General features: G+C 34.1%; 1 long non-coding RNA gene across 1 annotated transcript; it reads left to right on the forward strand.

Moving 5' to 3' along the window:
- Window positions 1-2,501: 2,501 nt before the first annotated feature.
- On the forward strand, window positions 2,502-4,589 carry LOC147567376 (uncharacterized). The gene is made up of 3 exons (XR_015237687.1): window positions 2,502-2,611; window positions 3,250-3,316; window positions 4,382-4,589. It is a non-coding gene; the product is annotated as an uncharacterized LOC147567376 (long non-coding RNA).
- Window positions 4,590-8,182: the final 3,593 nt, after the last annotated feature.

Genomic DNA, 8,182 nt, shown 5'->3' on the forward strand with positions numbered 1-8,182 from the left:
AAAATATACTCAAACTCTTTCTCAAATTGTAATACTAAATCCCAAAAGTTAACAGCATTGGATTCCTCTGCTGGAAAATTATTTATACGATTATTAGTACATGTATCTATGTATATATATATATATGGTGCAAGCCATTTAATTATATTTTTAACAAACTGTATACCTGAATGTAATCATTTTACAAACCAGTTAATGTAGTCTATGTACTAGCAACCGGGTTCCAACCTAAACCCGTGTTGTTAATTAATTTATGTCATGTTTTCCAGCTTCTTTAGTTGAATTCCAGTGATGATTCATATTCTTTTTATTACTCTCAGATTTAGTTATTTCTCTAATTTTTTCTTCTCTTTTTCTCTTTTTTGAATGAATGTAAATATACTAGATGTCCACTACGCCTTAGTGGTGCACATATATCTGGGCAGTGCATAAACCTAGATATTTATGCGCTGCGAGATTCATCTCTACACCAATCCAACATATTATACAGGGACCTGTAATTCAAATTTGTTGTGTGAATCACAACTATCTGTTGAATCTTAAACCCCTCGTGCACATTCAGTCCCGAGAACTTACTTCTTTTCAGTCTGTTTGTAACTCTTTTATTAAATCCCCCATAATTATAACTGTCCTCCTTAATTCTCTCCAACTTTTTTTCAATCCTAAATCGCAAGTATCATAACTATAGAAATTTAATGACATTTAGAGATCAATCGAGCATAAGTTTATGATTTCTTTCTCGGTTTAACCTACAACTGAAAGATAATGATTTCTTTCTATGTTAAAGCAACTATTGTGTTCTTCCTCATTTTTATTTAATATTTATCCACCTTCTCCATGTTGTATTGTAGTCTATGTTTTTTCAACTGATTTTAGTGTTCCTTTGAATGGATGTAGGGTGATAGTATGCAAGTGTGTTTCCAACCTTCGTCACTAGATAATTCTTCATCTTCATTCTCTCTTTATTTTTTAATAGATCTCTACAAATATACTAAAAATTTGTGGGATTATAGACTCTTGTCTTTTGTCGCTAAGTAGTTTTGTTTTCATATATCTTGAGAGTGAAATAATGTAATTATGTGGAATAGAAAAGAATATTTGAACATGTTAGTCTTTATGAAGACCTGATTATGTAGAAATCTGGTTTTTCTATTTTTACTTAATCTTTTCTGCTTTTGATTTTGTGTTATCTCGCTCACGCATACACACATATTGAGCTTTTTTAGTGATCATTTATAGTTACATATCTATGGTTCTTAGTGTTCTCATTTCTTTAAATCATCATAGTTACCTTAAGCTACTGTTAAGGTTCATCTTTAGTTTTTGTTAATTTCCTTTCTTTTCCTTTGACATATTTGAAAGAAGTTTCTGAGTTTGTATGTCTATCGATTGACTGCTACTCTCTTTCTCTTTATATGTATGATCAGTATACACTACACACGGTTGAAGCACAAATCAATTCTTTGTCATTTGATTTCAATCATGGAATATTCCTTTTAAATTAGGTTCTTCTTACCAATTATTTGTTTTTTCTTTTTCGAAATTATGTTTTCTTTCCTCTATTTTTCAAAACTATAGGCATATGTTGATGATTGAAGAAGTTTGTTATATGAATATGTTATATTTCTTCTTTGCATATTTACGTATTGCGATGTCTTGAATTTTTGTTCTCTTTCATCAATATTAATGTGGATGCGAGTATAAGTATGGATTGGGCTTCATGTGCAGCGGTATGCAGAGATAAGTTTCGGTATTTTGTAGGTGGGCGCACAAAGAACATCCCTCCAGTAGATGTAACATCCCATGTTTTGAAGGTTATTTGAAGAACTTTTAGACAGTTGGGTCAAGTCAAAGAGGGGTTAAATTAGCAACCAGTGCAACTTTTGGGAGTTGGATTAGGTTGGAGATGAATATGGAAGGACTTATTTATGAGATATATGTTAACGTAGGACTTAAAGCAAATTAGTTCACATGGCATTTAGAAAAATGACACGTGGCGTCCCATTTGCTTTCATCCACCGTGCATGCGTTTGTGACGTGTGATGTAGGGAATGAATGGGTTTTATTATATTAAATGTGGACCCCACCTTGTATATATACTAGGGTATAGCCCGTGCCCGTAGGGCACGAAATTTCTATAATTATGTTATGATAAATTAATAAAAATACAGAAAAAATGATAATTGTAATTACACAAAATTTGAGATATATTGGGGTTGTTTGAAGGGAGAGAAGAGGAAGACAAAGAATCGTGTGAATTCTAAGATAAGAGAGAGAAAATAGTTAGAGAAATTATAGGAAGTGGGTAGTTATTATGATTTTTAAACATAACATCTCCTTAAGACTTTTTAAAAGAGAGGTCAAGATTTACGTAAGATGATTCAACGATCTAGATTTATAATTCCAAGTTATGACATGGCAAAAAACCTATGTCATTTGTTATATAGATTTCCATTGATCCCAAAATCAAATTGAAAGTTATTCAGCCGAGATCCCAAAATCAAATTGAAAGTTATTCAGCCGAGAGAACAAATTGGTCGTGAAGTGATCCAATTTTCCTTCGTCGATTTCTTCGCGATGGCTGGTCGGAATTCAGTGAAACTTGTTCCAGGTAATCCCATTCGACTTGTTCTACGTATCTGTCCGTTTAGAATTTTCAATTTTGTCCAAATTTAATGGTTATTGGATGGTTTTTTCGATAACTGTATGGTTGGACTAATTTCATTTGGGATCGAAATTCGGAGCAATTTAGACGATTATTATTCGATTTCTTCTAATTTTATGTTTAGGATCATGTTTAGAATGTTATGGACTATTTTGGGGTGACCATATATAGACGGGGTGCTGCCGAATTATTTTACGGCTCGAATTTCATATTTGGACTAGTTTTTGGAATAAATTGGAATAGAGATAGTTACCCGAATTTTATCATATTTCACATAAATGGATAGTTTCAGCTATAGATTTATAGTATGGAATTCATTATATGATTTCAGCTTATGGAGACTCTAAAATGAAAAATAGAATTTATGAGAAGTTGGTTGGTTGGTTCGTTTGTATTTCCGATACTCAGGAGACATAGGTACGAAGTTAGAGATCGATTCGATAGATACTTGAAGTCTTCCGAAGTTAGCGAATTTTCTTTTAAGTTTTCGTGATTTTGTTTTAATGATTCTTTTTATTTACGAAGGTTCTTAGTATAAGAACCTAATGTTTCTTTTCGGTTTTGGTTATTCTTCCTTATCCCAGAGTATGCGAATGAGGAAGAATTTGGTCGTCTGGTAGGCGGAAGGTCTTTGGTGATGCAAGGACTGAGGTAGGGGTTCTGAACCCTTTATCCAGCATGGTTTTATAGATAATGAAATGTGCTAGGTTCTACAGTTATATATGTGTCATTATAACTAGAGTTTAGGTAGCATGAAACTCGATTTATGTGATGAACTGAAATATGCTTGAAATGCTTTGATGCGATATGAGAAATGCTTTCGAATTGTTTTACTGTGATTGCGAACTACTTGGGATTTTCTTGTATGTACCCGACTGCGGATTATGTCAACCTACGGGCACGTAGCCATTGAAGGTAGGATGACAAGTGGACACGGGTGTGACCCGTGTGAGACCGGTGAGGTGGGCGACACTAGTCATGAGACCTGTCGGAGTAGAGTGCTTCACTTGCTGGCCATTGGTGCTCGTGCCTCCAGTTCGAGGCTCAGGGACGTACTCCTGACCGCTCGTCTGGGAGGTGACATTGATTGGGAATCCCTCTGCATTGTGTGTGATATAGCTATTGGTTGTTCCACTTCCGTGTTTGATAAGATAATGAATTGAATATGAATATTGGTTTTGATATACGAATGAAACTGATTTTGAAAGATCGCATTAGATGCATGACAGGGTACCGAAGAGAATGAGGTTCAGGTCCTTCCATGGGTATTGGGGGGCGGCTCTCTTATTCGAACTCGGTGATCAAAAACTTATTTAGATACTTAAGGTTCATATGTATCATGAGGTAAACTCTTCAATGATTGCGGAGTCCCTTAGTGGGAGAGGGACTTACCGGCTATGGGTAAGTTTCTTTCTCGAGGAGACGTAGTGCATTAGCTAGTGCCTAAATCGGCTGGTACTATCTAACGCACTCTAGGTTCTCCTGAGGAACTCTCCTCTTATTGGGAGCGCACCATGGGTGGGCAGCTAATCACTGCTATTGCTTGTTAGATTAAGGAAAATGGTTTTGTATATAGTATATACTGTAACTGGTTTGATTACTCGTTTTGCCATGATGTTTACAACTTATTAAAGGAACTTTTGAAAACGTGATGGGTTTTGGATTGGTCTTCTACCAGAATAACTCGTGTCGGTGAGTATTCTGACCCCTTACCAGTTGTCAGTGTGCAGGTTCTTGATTGTAGCCTCGAGGCGGAGTGTGTATTCCAGCCGGTGATCTTGTCAGACGAGGCTAGTAGAGTTTTGTCGTTTTATATGGTTTTTCGTTATTTCCAAGTTATGTATTTATTGCAGAAACAAAACTCTAATATGTATATACGTAACACTTAGAGTTGTTTATAAGTTGTATCGGCGTTTTATGAGGCGTTTGTATTTTTGTGGTTCAGGTTTCAACCCGAAACTGAGTTGAGTTTGTTTAGCTTCCGCTTTATAGTTTGTTCTTGTATATGCGAATGTATGGTTTGCATGACAGGTTTACAGGTGCGACCGGTTCGATTTACAGAGGAGACTCTGTCGGATTTTTGTCTCGTCTGTGAGTTGCCGGGGCGTGGTCGTGTCTATTTTGGGACACGGGGCGTCACAGTGGATTCGTCAATTGTCGAAGCTCAAGCAATCCTTCTGAGTATCGAGTTAGCAACATCGTTGAATTTCAAACATGTGGAAATCGAAACCTGACGCAAAAGCAATCCTAGAGTTATCCGGAAGACCCGAATTCAATTCTGTGGAAATACATAAACATATTACAGATAGTCAAAGCTTGATACGTCTTTTCGATGACTTCCAATTTAGTTTTTGTTACCGAATTGCAAATGTTGTAGCCCATAATTTGGCTCGTTATAGTCTAATTTTAACTTTAGTAATGTTTGGAATAATTCCAACATCCCATGTATTGCGGCAACTCAGTTGTACTTGGATTCAGTTAAATCAAATTAGAATTTTTTTTTTCAAAAAAAACACCAAAGATTAATACCAAATGTGAGTATCTATGTATTCTAATTCTTTTCTAAATTTTAACAAATAAGGTCAAAGAGAAACAAATCAAATGTAATTATCTAATGCTACAAGTGTCCCCCTTAATTAATTTAAATTCCACATTTTGGAGCAAATGGTGGGAGATAGAAGAAAAATAGTGTTAGAACTGTCATTAATAAGTTTTGTCCCCTTTCTTTTTTTTTTTTTGCAAATTAAATGGGTTCTCATGAGAGGTAATTCGAGAAAGAGTTAATGCAATTACATCACCTTATATAATTTTATTTTTCTTTATCAACTCTTCATGCCAGATATACCTTATTCTTCCTTTTTTAGTAACTTTTAATACTATGTTTTAAATTTATTTTGTTTTTTTTTATTTGTTTTATTCTTTGTTTGTTAGTTCCTGATAGGATACGTGATATAAGACAGATCGAGATGAAGAGATCCGACGATGAAGATGTGTCCAAGCAAAGAGATATGTGTGTAACACGTGTATGTACGTGACGGATCGAGAAGACGAGATCCAACGATCAAGGAGAATTCAGAATATTCCAAGATATTTGAAGATATGTCAAGATCCATAATATTTAGTATATTATAATCAGAATATCTCTTGTAACTATCTAATGGTAATATTAGATAGATTTTATATTATTTCCTAGTTTTGTTAGGAGAAACTAGAAAACCCTAAATCCTAAGTTATCTATAAATAGTAGAGGATTTTAGGGATTAAATCATCGAGTTATGTCTGACCAGTGTAACCGATCAACCCACATTTGTATGTGGTGATTATTAATAAAGAAGTTATTCTCCGTGGATGTGGATCTTGAGTATCCGACCGAACCACGTTAAATTATTGTGTCACTATTTAAATTTATACCTTCGATTATCACATAATCGTGAATTTAACATGACATCTGAGCAGGTTAATTGATCCTGATTTCTACTTCCGCAAAATTCCGACTTTTCCGTTTTAGTTGTGATTCCATTATTACTCAATCGCTTTGCCGATTTGTTCAACTATCCCAAGATTATTCTTGATTATGTTTCATCTACAAGACAAGAAAATTAAGTTAAAGAAGAAGAAATTTATTTCTGCTCATCAAAGTTGCACTCAACGGTTAGTATATATCTTTCTCTATTATCAATAATTTTATCTTTTATTGCGAGATTTTTACTTAAACCTTTTATTGCGAGATTTAGTAATCTTTTTTAATTTTCTCACTAAACCATAACTTTCTAATCTGACTTTTCCAGTCAGATTCGGTTTCTCCTAAGGTGACTAGTTGACCGAGTTCATCTACGACCCAGCTAATTAATCCATGTTTTCTTTAGCTGGCCCGCGGACCCACTACTTCACAATATTATGGAGTAACCCATTTATACAACCCTGGTTCCTTTTTTCTTTCATGGGAGCATCTCTCCTCAATTTTCAGTTTTTCACACCCATTAGGGTTCTTCGGTTGATAACGCCGCAACACTAGCCATACTAATCGGCTATTGGATATCACCAAATAGGTGCTTTAACCTTGCCATAGACCGCCACCCTAGTCGCCTTGCTGAACCAACACCAATGAGGCATCTCCACTTTCTCTCTCTAAAGTTGCTAGAGTCGTAGACTGAGTTATTGCATTCGGCCTGTTATAGGGTTTTCATGCCCATTCAATATCACTTCTGAGATTTTTCCGGCCTAGTATCCCTTCGGTTTCCAGTCGAGTGCACCCTGAGTTGCGATTTAGATCGCTCCACTATTTCTACGTTACATATCGAGACCTTAGTAATCAACTCAGATTCATTTGAGGTTACTTTTTTTTCTCTCTGTTCTTTTGGCCCGAACTAGACAATTATCACCATAATAGACCAAGATTCAGCCACCAGTATACTAATTAAATAAAATTGTACATAATATATATATATATATAACAAGTTTTCATAAGCTGGTCTAAAGGTAGAGCTAATAAGCTTCCTATTACCTTCAAAATTAATTTATCTTTTAATAAATTTTATATTTTTATTCGTTTTCCTTAGTCGTGATGCGTTATTAAAATTATATTGTAAATTTATTTGCATTTACTTTAAGATTTTTTTTAATATCAATATGTTATTATTTTTCTTTTATTATTAAAAATTCTAATACTCTTTCCTAGTTTTATTACGTTATTAAAAAAAATACAGTGCATTTAAGATATATTGGTCGACATATTCCCTTAAATCTTTAAATATATATCTTTCATATCATTAATTGTTAAAGTTTATATTTTGTAAACTTGGACTTAGGAGAGAAAGAGAATTTCCACATACCACCTTACGTTTTCGATAAATATAGAAACACATACATTTACATAATTTTTTTTCTTCGTAACGAGATTATACATCAAACCAAATGTGGGTTATACATCTTGATGAATGTGTTATGCATATTGATGAATGTCTTCTAAAGTCCATGAATGAACAATTTATAACATACGTTAAATAAAAAATGCATGTTATTATGCATAATACATTCAATGGATGTTTTATACACTTTGATACATGTCTTGTGTATCCTATTAAGGATCTCTAAAAATAACAATCTTCACATTATCATTGAGTTCCACACAAAGTGTCCCACTAGATATATTTTTTAACAAAAACTCTACAAATCCTCTACTTGTTTTTTTGAAAGAGCAAATTATATTAATAATGAAGAAGACAATTACAATACATATAAGCCAGAATGATGGGATATAATTCCAAATCTTGTTCTGATTCTGTCTTCTTGCCCATTTAGCTAGTTTGCTAGCTTGAAGATTGTTAACTCTATGAGTGTGAGCAAATCCACTCAGGGACGAAACCAGAATTTTTGTTTAAGGGGGGCCGAACTATCCTGGCCATAAACTATTTTGAAAAAACTAAACAGTAATTTCATTCAAAATTACCATCTAAAAATATCGTTAAGTCGTAAAGATTAAACACAAATAAAAATGACATGAGACTACCGTGTCTG

The sequence above is a fragment of the Eschscholzia californica genome, unplaced genomic scaffold, assembly GCF_041429995.1.
Source record: "Eschscholzia californica isolate CP2 unplaced genomic scaffold, dmEscCali1.0.p SCAF_1, whole genome shotgun sequence".
NCBI lineage: Eukaryota > Viridiplantae > Streptophyta > Magnoliopsida > Ranunculales > Papaveraceae > Eschscholzia > Eschscholzia californica.